Here is a 13,221-nt window from a genome sequence, read left to right on the forward strand (position 1 = left end):
TTTATTCATTTTCGCAACCTAGTCTTTCAAGTAAATTTCAAAAACAAGAAGACAATTAAGAAAAATAGAAAGACCAAGTATCATGTAAACAGACTAATATACCAATATAGCTCTCGTCAATCCCAAAGTCAAATTTTTCCAAGTAACCAGGTTTATCAGATTACCTAGTTAACAGTTTACCCTACTCCAACTCTCCACCGCGCTAAGGGCCCCCAAATTCTTATGCCTAGAGCTCTCCCCACTCTCCCTTTCCTTGCATAGATAGGTTTTTCTAAATTAAATATAGATATTAAATTTGCTAGCCATACATGCATAGACGGAGGGGATTTGTCCAACCAAGCCCTGGCTAGAATTAATCTATACACTGCCATTGCCACAAAAATAAATTCCCTCTCTATGTTTCTGTTACCATCACAATCTATTCCTAGCAGAATACATAATGGTGACATGGATATCTGTAGGCCTAGAGTATTGTTAAAAAAAGCTTTGATATCCCTGATTAGAGTATATAGTTGTGGGCAAGTGGCCAGCATATGAATTAAGTCAGCGTCTAATGTGCTGCATCGAGGGCAATGTATCCCAGTTGTACCCCCCCATTTAGCAATTCTAGCAGGCGTATGATATAGGGAAAACAGAGTCTTATAATGTTGTGATTGTAGGGGGCCAGAGCATAAAATATTAGACCCCAAGTCCAATGACTCCTGAAACTCCTCCATTTCTCCTCCCAACTTCTCTGCCCACTTACGCTTATGTTTTTCTAGGTCGTCCACTTTAGTTTGAGCTAGTATTGCGTAAGCTGACCTGATACCATGGTGGCCGCCCGTAGTTAAAATCTCTAGAAAGTCATTTCTATTATATCCTGCTGAGCCACCGCTTTTCTGTCCCAAAAAGCTTCTTAGTTGTAGGTACTTAAAAAAATCTCTCCTGCTCAACTTAAACTTGTTTACCAATACCTCAAACTGCACCAATCCCCCATCCCCTATTAGATCCCCTGCTTGGTTAACACCTTTTCTGTTCCATTCTGCCATTACTGTATCAGAAAAAATTTCTGAGGGGAGCGATTTGTTTTTATATAGTTTAAGATACCTATTATACCGCCCAAGACCCATCTTCCTCATAAAAGCATTCCATACATATAGGGCCGCATTTAACGTCTTGAATTGCTTCCTTCTGAGATACCCATACTCAGTGGAACATAGCAAACAATTTTCTGCATCTTGTCCTAACAAAATTGCGTATATGTCGGTAGATTCGGTCGTTACTCTTTGAAGCATCCCCCCTCCTCCAATTAATCCTTGCATATATTGAAGGGCAGTTGCCAGATAGTATAGTCTAAAATCCGGGGCTCCCCACCCCCCCCTGTCTCTCGCCAATGTCATAAATTTATATGCCCTACGCGTTTTCCCATGTGCCCATATAAACTTGTTAAGGATACCCTCCAACATATTAAACCATTTTGTTTCAAAGATTAACGGAATTGTTCTAAATAAATACAGGAATTTCGGCAATATACTCATTTTTAACACGTTGGTACGACCTACTAAAGAAAGGTGTAAATTATTAATCCTATTTAGATCTGATTTTACATTCTCAAGGAGGGGGGCTATATTATTCTCTACAAGAGTGTCTAATTTTGCAGATATTGCTATCCCTAGGTATATCGCCGAGGTGGTCACCCTGGAGTCAGTGTACAAAATGGCTGCGTTCAGAACTATCTGCGTCTTAGATCTATTTAGCTTGTAGCCTGATATTTTTCCAAACTTATTAGCCTCCCTTTCGATCTCTGTAATAGCTAAGCCTGGATTCGGAGTAAGTATCGCAACGTCGTCTGCGTACGCCAAGATTTTAATTGACCGACCGTTTAAAACCATTGGTAGAATCTCTCTATTTCTGTCCAGTTTCCGCAAAAAAGGTTCCAAAAACAACGCGAAAAGCAATGGAGATGAAGGGCAGCCTTGTCTCGTCCCCCTAGAAATTGCAATTGCTTCTGAGAATCCTCTATTTACCCTAATTTTAGCTGTTGGGCAATGGTATAGAGCTCGGACGGCTGTTATAAAACCTTCCCCAATACCACTCCATCTCAAAACTGCCCACAGGAATCCCCAGGCAACCCTGTCAAAAGCCTTCTCGGCATCCAGCAGCAGTGCTGCTGCCGGGTCACCCAGGGATTCCGCGGCGTCAAACACCGTTATAAGTGTCCTAACGTGCTGGGTAGTTCCCTTTCCTGGTATGAAGCCGTGCTGGGATGCGCTTACTAACTGCTCTATATCGCCTGCCAACCTAGTTGCCAGCATTTTTGAGTAGAGTTTAATATCGGCATTCATAAGAGTAATGGGTCTATACGAGCCCGGGAGTGTCGGAGGCTTGCCTTTTTTTTGGATGACTATAATATCCGCTGCTCCCCAAGACTCAGGAGGTGAGCCTCCTTGCTGTGTTAATAGCATAATATTAAACATATCCACCCCTAAGCTGTCTTGGAAGACTTTATAAAATTCTACTGGAATTTGGTCTGGCCCCGCCGCCTTCCCTGAGGGGAGACACTTGATTGCGTTCTTAAACTCATCCAGATGGAAAGGAGCATCAAGCCCAGCTTTGTGTTGTACCGACAAAGAGGGAGCTAGGACATCTCGTAGATAGTTATCCACCTCAACCTCTGCTAAAATATTCCCTTCCTCACCAGTATACAATTTAGTGTAGAATTCCCGAAAAACCTCCCGGATAAGCTCGGGATCTGAAACCAAATTCCCCTGGCTATCCTGAATTTCCTTAATATCTGTCATAGCAGTTCTTTGCCTAGTTCTGACAGCCAAGAAGTGCCCAATCCTCTCACTTAATTCATAAGAATCTTGTTTATGCCCCATGTATTTTTCAGCTGCTTTCACGCTAATCCCCTCGGTAGCATCCCCTTTGAGGGTAGTTATAGTAATCAAGAGGGATTCAAGCGGTAGGCCTTGCGCTATAGCTCTAGCTAGATTTTCCTCTGCCACAAGCAGTCCTTGTCTTATATCTTCTAAATATCTTCGGTCTTTTTTCTGTTTAGCCAATACGTAACTCATAGTTTCTCCCCTTACCCCCGCCTTAAAACAATCCCATACCACCCCTGGGGGCGCAGTGCCTCTGTTAATATCCCAGAAAAACAATATCCATGATTTCATATGCGTCTGGTATGCCCTATCGCTTAGCAATGTTCGCTCAAACGTCCACTGGGGTTTAATTACTTTAATATTCCTAGTAGCTAATGTTAAAACCAGAGGGCTATGATCAGAAAGGATTCTGGGCTGTTTTTCTATTTCTGTATGGGAGATAATAGAACTAGACACCAAAAAATAGTCCAATCTCACTAAAATTCTGTGTGGGGCCGAAAAATAAGTACTGCCATCCACAGAGGGATGCAGCTTAATCCATGGGTCCACAAGGGAGTTATGTTGGACCATACTAGCCAATGCGTTATAAGTCTTCCTCTTCCTCCCTACATAGCTCCCCCCAAGTTCTGTAAAGGAGCTCGTACTATCATGGATATTAAAGTCCCCGCATAGCACAATGGGCTCCGGCCAATGTGCTAATTCCAAATCCATGAACTGCCAGACATCTGGGTCATCTTCAGTGGAGCCATATATTGTGCCTACTGTAATTTTAACCCCCTTTATACTCAGTTCGACAATAGCCCATCTCCCCCATTGATCCTCCTTTTTTCGATGTACCACTACCTCATGTTTCCTCCCTAGTATTGCAACCCCCCTAGTTCTAGTCCCCTGCTTGCTGGCAGCTAATACATCAAAATTAAGCTGTTTTAACAAGTAAGTCTGTGATGACTGAATATGGGTTTCTTGAAGACAGACTAAGTCCAATTTCAAGGTCTTTAACAGCCCTGCTACATTAGCTCTCTTAACATGATTATTCAACCCGCACACATTAATCGAAGCAATCTTACAAGGCATTACAAAGGAGCATTAAAATTCTTACATCTGAATAACCGAGTATTAAGCATGAGCATAGACATGATCATGGGCATCGACAAGAGACTAACAAATCTGTACCTAGAAATGTGCATTATTAAACTAAAAAAAAGCCAAATTTTAACCCCTATTAGACCCCCCAGTGACCTCCCCCCTGCCCAACCACCCTCCTCACCCTCCCCACGGCCCCCACCCCCACCCTCCCCTACACAGGCAAATAGGTCGGTCAGACCTATGTGTAGCCGGTTTCAGGCTGCTGGAGCCGCTAAGTCCCACCCCTCTCCCTCCTTTGTCTCTGTCACTATATATCCATCTTCAGCCATCTAGCACCCGCCTGCTTTACCGCAAAACTTTCTACCCCCCCAACAAAATAGTTAAGTACTCTCCCTGCCAACGCCGATTATTTTTTCACCTCATCTAGATACTGCTGAGCCTTAATCTCTGAAAAGAACATTCTAACTCTACCCTGCGCGATCGTTTTCAGCTTTGCAGGAAACATTAAGTAAGCCTCTAAGCCTAACTCCTGGAATTTCGGGATCAACTGCCTCATCCTCCACCTCCGTTCTACGGTAACATGGCAGAAATCTGGTCTTGCAAAAAAGGAGGTGCCTTCGAATGATCTCTTACTTGTAGGTCTAGCTTTTTCAATGATTTCCTGTCTAATAAGGTAATTGCCAAAGTAGACTAAGATTGCTCGCGGAAAAGAGGACTTCCTGCCCCCCTCTGCCATGGATCCCCCTTTTAGCGTAAAGGGAAACCTGTGCACTCTCTGAATCTCGCTATCCCACTGCCACTGAGACTCTGGGAAAGCCCCTCTTAGTAAGTTAACAGTAAAGCGCCTTATATCCTGCCCTTCAATCCCTTCCGCCACACCCAAAATTCGAACATTATTCCGCCGCTGGCGGTTTTCTAAGTCCTCCAGCTTCCATTGCAAGTCTTCTACGACTTTTTCTTGCTCCATTCTTGAGGACTGCCAATTTCCAAAGTCATCTTCAAGTTTATTCGTGCGCTCCTCAACCTCCGTCACTCTACCGACCAGATCTTCGTAGAGCTTATTGGTTTTTTTAAGTGAGACTTGTATTTTTTTTGCATCTTGCCTTGCTTTGCGATTTGCAACTCTAGCTTCCGCCTGCATCTGTTTGAGAGTATTGAGCAAGATGTTAGACGGTGTGTTTTGACTCGGTGCGCCGGCGGATTCCTCCTCGTGATATGTTTGAGAAGTTCCCAGATAATCCCATGCTAATCCTCTCCCAGTACTTCCCATGAGCCCAGCCGGCTGACTGCTTGGCTTTATTTTGCTCTTCCTTTTTCTTAAGGTTGAGTCGTTTCCTGTACATACGTCATTGCAGTCGCTCCCTGTCGAGCTAGAATCCGTCAGCTCGTCCTCCCCTGATATTACCATCTCCTCTTCTCCCTCTGTGCTCTCCTCTAAGCTTGCGTCTCCATGCTGCACAGAGTGAGAGTCCGAATCCTCATTTAGAGAAAAGAATTTTTCTCCATCTACCTCACCGATGCTGTTTTTCTCCGTTAGCGCTGTCGACACTGGCTCGCAACACCCGTGCCGTCCTGCCTCCTCCACTGGGCTAATACATTTGTCCACTGAAGCTGCGGACCTGACCCCCTTGATATGACTCTTTTGTACAACTTCAAGGGCCTTAGGGGTTCCTAGCTCTGCCTCGAGCAACAAAATTGCCTCCATCATCTCATCGGTTGCACCCTGTTTCGCTAATGAGTCGATTTTGCTTGCCTGGGGGCCCTCAGTGCTCACGGTACTCACAGTACTCACGGTGCTCACGGCTCTCTCGACTGACAGTGACAGTACCAAACCGGACTGTGGAGCAGGCTGCATCGAGACTCCGGCGTTGCCGATCTGCTGATCCCCCTGTTGCTTAGCAACCTGAGCGTCCGTGTTTGACGTGCTTTCCGCGTCCTCGAGGACGCTGAGACCGGAGCTGAGGCTGCCGCTGGTTTCCTCTCCGCCGGTTTCGTTGCGACTCACAGCGGATTGAATGGAGAAGACTTCCGATAAGGTAGGTTGTCTAAGGGTAGTCGCTCTGCTTTTTTCCTCGCCCCTTCCTTGCCCCAACTTTTTCTCAACTCCATCCTCCTGCTGCCGCACTAATCTTGTCATCTTCAGATCGGTGGCTCCATCTACTCGGTCAGTTGGGCCCGTGGGGGTATTTACAGCCGCTTTTTCCCCCCTCCGTGACTCAGCTTTCCTAAGCCTTTGCGCTACTGCCGCTGTCTTCCGAATTGCTCCTAGATCCTTTGGGGCTGGCGGCGTCACCTTAGCTGGTTCCATAGGAGTATTCTCGAGCTGATGTACTTCCTTATGCTTCTCCTGTTTCTCCTTCATTTTGTCCGTCTTGGCAGAGCGCGGGGGCATCTTGTAGAACTGATTGCCAAGCACTGTCAGTGGCAGTGTCAGAATACTCAACGTTCTCCGCGTGCTCTCCCACTTCCTCCAGGCCCTCTTGAAGGCTACCTTCAGCCAGCTCCGTTTAAGTATCGCAGGTAACTTCCACGTTTCTGGAGAAATTCGAGTCGGCGCAAGTAGGGTTGCGTGCCAGAGACTGATCATAGCCTTTGGGGGGGGGGCATTTCCATCACCAGTACATGTCTCAGGGCGCTAGATTATTACCACCGGGAGAGGTATGGAACAGCGACTGCTCAGCTCAGCCTGTCCGCGGCCATCTTGCCTGTCATCTCTCCTACTATCTTTTCATACTTACACTATAAAGGAGCAGATTCTTAACGCAGCTCTAATGTTAAAGTCCCTCGACTATAAAGGTTTTTCATTTCAAGTACGTTCTGATTTGTCTAGAGTGACCCTTGAGAAGCAATGGGAACTCGGTAAAAGGATGGATGCTTTTCGGAAGATTGGTGCCACGGTCCAGTTAAGTTTTCCTGCAATTTTGAAGGTTATGTTTTGTAACAAAATGTACAATATTCGATCAGTCCAGGTGGCTGATGACTTGTTAGCTACCCTTCAAAGCGATAAGGGCGCAGCCGGGGCGCCTCCTTGAGTAACCTTGAGTAACCTATTTCAACTCTTTTCACAGCGATTGTTCTTTAACTCAGGTGTACTCTTAGGAAATTTCATATTCTCCCACTTTTCTATACATCCATAGATTATTCTTACGTACATTCATGGAATTGCAAGTAAGGTGGGAAATCTGAAGCATTTTGTAAATTATAAGTGGGAGCAAGAAAGCAAGAAAGCAAAAAAAAAAAAAAATATATAAAAAAAAAAAAACCTATATAAACACTCACATACAGTGGAACTATATCAATTGTACATACACTCTGGGGGGTGGGGTTGGGCTAGGGGCATCACATACCGGGTTCCGGCTGGACTTGGCAAGGGTTCCCCAGGGGGTAGGGGGGGTGCGTGTAGGTCACTGGGTTGTAGGGGTAAGGTTAGGGGTGTGGGTTAGCATTAACAGAAAAATTTCCTCGTTTTCAGTCTGGTCCCAGATTCAGTTTTGTAGATTTATACTTTCCTTTGTTTTTTCCTGGTATGAATTCTTACATATCTTACATTTTAATTCATTTAAAGGGTGGAACTTGAGCTATGAGTGATCTCAGGATTCTCTCCTGGAATGTTAATGGTCTGCGTACCAAATCAAGGGCAAACAGAATTCTTCAGTACCTTCGTGATGTTGATGCGCAGATCATTATACTCCAGGAGACACATCTAATTGTAGAGGAGATGTTGGATTTAGTGAAAAGGAACAGGTGGATTGACATATCGGTATCCACCTCCCAGACTTCGAATACGAGGGGTGTTACAGTTCTCTTTAAAAAATCAGTTAATACTAGGATCATAACCTCTAAGGTTGATCCGGGAGGCAGATGGGCAATTACCCAGGTGGTTATTGGAGGGGTAAACATAACACTTGCAGGTTTTTATGGTCCCAACCAGGATGATCCTGCTCCTCTAGAGTCTCTTTTCTCAAGTTTGCTACATTTTCCGGATCCCATAATCCTTTCAGGAGACTTTAATATTGTACTCGATCCATCTTTAGATAAGATCCCTCGTAGTAGGCAGTTAGCTCCATCTAAAGCCAGAGCTCTTCTGCAGAGTTCTATGAAACAATATGGGTACGTGGACATCTGGCGGGCAAGAGCTGGTACGAAACCAGGTTTTTCTTTTTACAATCACAAGTATCACCATCGTTCTAGAATTGACTATTTTCTGATAAGCCATATCTTGGTTGATTCAGTTAAAGACATCTCTTACCTTCCTTCGCATCTCTCTGATCACTCTGCTGTTCTTTTGGAACTGGTCGGTGTAACTAAACCTCTCACCTACTCTTGGTCATTTGACAGATCTTTACTTTCATGTTCCCAAGACGTATCGTCTATTAGATCAGAAACCATTGAATTCATGCGTATAAATATTGGATCTTCAGACCCTCGTGTCGTCTGGGATGCATTTAAGTGTAGTCTTCGTGGAGTGATTAAAAATAAGGCTGTACATCGTAGGAGGCTCTATGTCCAGGAGGTAACATCTATTGAAGCAGCGCTTCTGGAAGTGCAAGCAGAAATTAATGTTACGAACAAAGATCTTACAGATATTTATTCTCCCCTCCAAGAGAAGTTGGCTTCCCTTAAAGCGGGTTTATCCGACATATTAAATACACGTATCTTGCAAAAATGGGAAGCGAGTAAGCTGTCGCATTTTGAATATGGAGAGGGGGCTGGTAAACTGTTGGCCTGGAAGGCAAAGTCTGACAGAGCGCGTAACATTATTAGCGAGGTAACAACCACCCAGGGGACTGCTTCCTCCGACATAGAGATTAGAACCGCCTTTAAAAATTTTTTTCAGAACATCTATTTGGAGGACAAGAATATTGACTTAGCAGATATAGAGAGTTGGCTAAGGGGTATCTCTCTCCCAAGACTCTCGGATCTGCAACGCGATATGTTGGAAAAGGAGGTAACCAAGGAAGAGGTAGAAGCAGCAATTTGTGCTAGTAAGAGGGGGAAAGCTGCTGGTCCGGATGGCCTACCAGCAGAACTTTATAAGATCCTGGTAGAAGAAATTTCTCCCTTTCTTACAATATTATTTAACCATATCATAGTAGGAGGGGCCATACCACCAGCAACTTGGAATGAAGCTTCTATTACTCTTATATTAAAACCCGGTAAGCCTCCCGATGACTGTGGTTCTTATCGCCCCATATCCATTTTAAATGCAGACTACAAAATCTTTGCCTCCTTATTGGCTAGTAGACTGGGTCAAGTCATACCCGCGTTAGTTCATCCTAACCAAAAGGGATTTATTAGAGGCCGCCAGCTCTTCGAGTTAACATACGATCTAATTGGGGCCATAGATATGGCCACCTTGAACGCAGCCCCGTTGGCCATTCTCACGCTCGACGCCACCAAGGCCTTCGATAGGGTCAATTGGTTGTACCTGTCGGGGGTCTTGGATAAGTTTGGCGTGGGGGGAAACTTTCAAAGGGCTGTACGGTTGTTATATAATTGTCCAACAGCTCGGGTACTTGTTAATGGAGGTCTCTCTGAATCATTTTCCATCTCTAGAGGGACCCGCCAGGGCTGTCCTCTTTCCCCTCTTTTATTTGACCTCTATATCGAACCTTTGGCTCAAAAAATTCGTGAGGAACCCCGTATCAAACCTTTTAGATATAGGGAATGGGAGAAGAAAGTCGCGTTGTACGCGGATGACCTCATGGTTATGACAGCAGACATCGATACTGCTTTCCCGGCAGTTATCAGTTTGGCAGCCGAATTTGGAAATGTTTCCGGTTACGAGGTAAATGCTGCCAAAACTGAAACGTTGGTATGGAATGATGTCGGGAGCAGTTTTAGTAATGGTTCGAATAAATGCCTTCGATATTTGGGGTTAAATATTATTAAAGATATTACTTTGATCGCGTCCAATAATTTTGCCAGGATCGCAAAGGAATGTCGGAAACTGATGAGAGCTTGGGTGCATCTTGCTCTTACTCTAATTGGCAGAGTTAACTTAGTCAAAATGTCTATCCTTCCCAAAATCTCTTTTTTGTTTAACACAATCCCTCTTTATTTTGAACCTGCTTTGTTGTCTAAACTTCAGGGTGAGATCAGTTCTTTCATCTGGTGCAATAAAAATCCAAGGATAGCTTGGAAAAAGATAAGGCGTCGTATGGAGAAGGGGGGCTTGGCAGGGCCCGATCTACAAATTTATGCCTGGGCTTTTCAGCTTTCCCATTCACGTATGCTCTTAAAAACTCCTGCAGGTTATGGGATTGGCACCCTGTTTTCCACTTTGTTGAAGAGCGAAGGAGCTGGGCAGTCAGGTTTTTTGTTTAAGTTTGGAGACCCTAAATTTTTCAAAAAGGTGAAGTTAAAGATTTTACAGGGCCTGGCAAGAACTTGGGCAAAAATTAAATCTTCTACTAAACTAGGGTATTATTCCAGCAGAGCTCCCCTCTGGGACCTTCCAGAGTCCCCAAACTGGCTAAGTGATGCACTTGCAGTACCACTCAGGGAATCAGGGATAGCTGTTTGGGGAGATCTTTTTGTGGAAGGGATCTTGATCCCCTGGGAGGATTTAGTTCGTAAAGTTGGGCCCAATCTCTCAAGATTTAAGTATTTACAAATAGTAAGTTGGTCCCAAGCAGTAACATCACGATCTACACGGCTTGATAAATTTGTTCTAGGGGGAGGAAACTACTTGGAAACTCTTTTGGTTGATCAGACTCCTGCAAAAAAAGAGGTTTCACTATGGTATTCTTTAATATTGGATGAAATGGACGGCGAATTTGATCTCCCAAAACAGCTCTGGAGCTCTTCACTGCCAGCCTCCAATGTTGTAGACCTCTGGTTGAGGTCCTGTAAATTGTTGTGGGAATTAGTCAAACCAGCTTGGCTTCGCAGGAATCACCTGTTCACTTTACATAGAGCTTATTATTCTCCACAAAGACTTTCGAAATTTTCTGCTGGAGGCCCGGTGGCTTGCCCGAGATGTGGACTTATGGAGGCGGCTGATACACATATGTTCTTTGAGTGTTCCCATTTAACTCCTTTTTGGGATGCAATTAGTATCAAACTCTCGGCCAGCCTGGGTCGCCCAATATTAATAGGTCTGAAACTTGTAATTTTTGGAATAGCAGACAATTTACGATCTATGGCTGGTAACCTACTATTTTACGCAATGTTAGCGGCTCGAAGAGAAATTTGTAAACGTTGGAAAGAACCTACGCCACCATCTCTTTTTGAGTGGCGTAGTTCTTTGCTTCAGCTCTCTAAACTAGATATAGCTAGGGCCGGTAATCGTGACAGGAGAAAATACTGGAGGATGCTGGATGGGACTGCTTGAACTTGCTGGGTTTTTTTTTTTTTTTTTTCTCCCAGCTCCGATGATTATTCTGCCATAGTGCCACCTTGCTGTTTTATTGATGGTCTCCCTCTCTCTCTTGCCCAGGCACACATATCCTTTTCAGCATGAATAACCACAAAGATGGTTAACTTCTGTCAGCTGGCTAGCAAGGGTTGAGCTGTTAGGGCGGCCGTGGTGGCTGTAGGGCTTCTATATTTGATCTCCCTCCGTTTGCCCTCCCAGCAATTGCTGCGCCAGCACAACGGTGCGCCCGTAGCTCCTGTTATCCAAGCAGCGGCTTTCAGTAGTCTGGAACCATGGCAGTAAATGAGGAATAAAAAAAAAAAAAAAAAAAAAAAAAAAAACAAATCAGTAACAACGCTCTTTTAACTCACTTTTGAAAAAGTGATGTTTATTTGCACCATATGTTATGATCTCATTACATTGCACATGTCTCACTTTCATAAGAAATGTATGTCATGGATTTCATGGCCAAGAAATCATGGATTGGATGCTCTCATTTTTAGGGGAATGCACCCAGTACGTTAGGCTGGCACCTTTCAACTCAGCCTGGGTCAATACTACATGTGGTGTACCTCAAGGGTCATCCCTTTCCCCCAATCTGTTCAACATATATATTTGTCCTCTGATCCACGTTCTTCAAAACAGGGGAGTGAAGGTATACAATTACGCAGACGCCATGCAGCTGATTTTTCCGATTGATGAGACGGAGGAATCCAAGGATTTCTTCCAACGCACTATGCTTTTCATCGAAGATTGGATGAGTCCTAATTATCTCAAATTAAACTCGGACAAAACAGAGATAATTATCTCCAACAACAGAATAGAACAGTGGCAACCAGCACACTGGCCAGCTGCACTGGTCACTCCACCTATCCCTAAAAATTCAGTCAAAAGTCTGGGTATCAAGATAAATGCTAATCTATCGATGCAGGAACAGATCAACCTTTTCCAGGGAGGCAAGCATAGCTATCATGCTGGCCTTGATAATGTCCAGGCTGGACTATGCCAACGCCATCTATTTAGGGCTCCCTGTTAACTAAACTCATAGGTTACAGCTGATCCAAAATCAAGCGGCTAGGCTAGTCTTTCAGCAACCGAGACACTGTCACACTAAGCCATTAATGAAGCAGATACATTGGCTTCCTGGGACTCAGCGGGCCATGTTTAAAACTGGGTGCATGGTTTTTAACGCACTTCACAAAACGGGCCCCAAAGATATCAAGATACTTACCCAAATGGAATCTTAGATCAGCCACTATGAATATGCTGACTATTACTAGATTCAAGCGAAAGAGAATGGGTGGCTCACGCTTTTCGGTACTTGGCCCCACACTTTGGAATTCCTTGCCAATGGGAAATCAGATTAACACCTGAGTATGCCAGTTTTAGGAAAAAACTGAAAACATGGTTATTCACTCTAGCTTATTGATAGAGCCCTGTAGGACAGCTCTCCCGCTCCTCACAACGCCAAGAGACCGTAGGTATACGAGTGCTTAATAAATTCCCTAAACAAACATCATACATGATCTGAACAAAAATAATCTGAAGAAACAATTTAGATGATTTGATATGTATTTCATTGTAATGTAGAATCGTGTGTTGAAATCCATTATTTATTCTGTGACAAAGTAGAAACAATGTTTTTTGAGTACCAAGTTCATGAACTTAAAAAATTATGTTATTTGCACCATATAATCTAGCTGCATACCAAAGGTAAACAAAGTATTGCTACCTGTATAATTCAACCATTTCTAACTGCCATCAGTCCCAGCTCCATAAGACATGGAGGAGGGGGGGACACTACGTTCCCATACCAAACATGCAGTACGATTGAGAATCTATAATCGAAGATTGCTGGCTCATGTATGCACAGTGTATGCAACAAACTGCTTACCAACCTGACATGCCAAC

The 13,221-nt window shown here is 44.1% G+C and overlaps 1 protein-coding gene across 2 annotated transcripts in view; it reads right to left on the bottom strand.

Moving 5' to 3' along the window:
- MTRR (5-methyltetrahydrofolate-homocysteine methyltransferase reductase) overlaps nucleotides 1-13,221 on the bottom strand; it is a 399,747-nt gene that overhangs the window by 181,823 nt on the left and 204,703 nt on the right. The window lies entirely within an intron of this gene.

The sequence above is a fragment of the Triturus cristatus genome, chromosome 5_1, assembly GCF_964204655.1.
Source record: "Triturus cristatus chromosome 5_1, aTriCri1.1, whole genome shotgun sequence".
In the NCBI taxonomy this organism is placed as follows: domain Eukaryota; kingdom Metazoa; phylum Chordata; class Amphibia; order Caudata; family Salamandridae; genus Triturus; species Triturus cristatus.